This window comes from Octopus bimaculoides, chromosome 21 (assembly GCF_001194135.2).
Source record: "Octopus bimaculoides isolate UCB-OBI-ISO-001 chromosome 21, ASM119413v2, whole genome shotgun sequence".
Taxonomy (NCBI): Eukaryota; Metazoa; Mollusca; class Cephalopoda; order Octopoda; family Octopodidae; genus Octopus; species Octopus bimaculoides.
This window is the reverse complement of record NC_069001.1, coordinates 13,858,661-13,859,538: the sequence shown is the minus strand read 5'-3', so window position 1 is coordinate 13,859,538 and position 878 is coordinate 13,858,661. Positions and strand designations below refer to the sequence as shown.

The 878-nt window shown below is 42.1% G+C and overlaps 1 protein-coding gene across 1 annotated transcript in view; it reads left to right on the top strand.

Moving 5' to 3' along the window:
- LOC106877370 (CTD small phosphatase-like protein) overlaps window positions 1-878 on the top strand; it is a 370,420-nt gene that overhangs the window by 60,650 nt on the left and 308,892 nt on the right. The window lies entirely within an intron of this gene.

Sequence of the window (878 nt, the reverse complement as noted above, 5' to 3'; positions counted from 1 at the left end):
AAAAAACAAACAAAAAAAAAAACCAAAGTCAACCTCGGCCGGATTTGAACTCAGGACGTAAAGAGTCGGAAGATATACCGCTAAGCATTTTGCCTAACGTGCTGACGATTCTGCCAACACGCCTCCTTATAATAATATTCTATATCCAAGATGCATGATAAGTATGTATTAAATCGACCACAGCGTTTGACTGGTACATTATTTTATCGACGAACCCCTGGAAGAACTTAAACGCAGAACGTAAAAAGAACATGGGACTTAAGACCGTTGGATCATTTATTATTTCTACAGATCGCTCGCCTCCTTGTTGTTTACGGAGTAGTACCAGTGTCGATCTGATCAAGCACTGTTCTGCTCAAAGCAGTTCTAGCCGTGAATATCCAGTGATTTATTCAGGTAAAGCGTATCTAGAACTGCAATATCCGATGTGTCCTTTCTCAGTTAGTTTAAATGGTATTGTTTGAGTGGACGCAGAATTGGCTTCTATTTCGAGCAAGCTGTGTGACCACGTAGCGACTTCGTATGTGTCTGTGTGTGAGTCAGTGAGATTTTGCTGCTCGTTCTCAGCTGATCGGGTAGCGGTCCACTTCGTTAACAAAGATTTGTATTAACGTTTTGATGAATGACGTTATGATGGGTTGACGAGGACGCAAACAAACCATCACTGGTTGTCAAGCGGTGAACACACACACACACACACACACACACACACACACACACACACACACACACCTATATATACATTATATATACCAGGCTTCTTTCGGTTTCTGTCTCTCCAAATCAATTCATAAGACTTTGGTCGACCTGAGGCTATAAAAGAAGACACTTGTCTATGGTGCCACACTATGGGACTGAACCCGGAACTGTGTGATTGG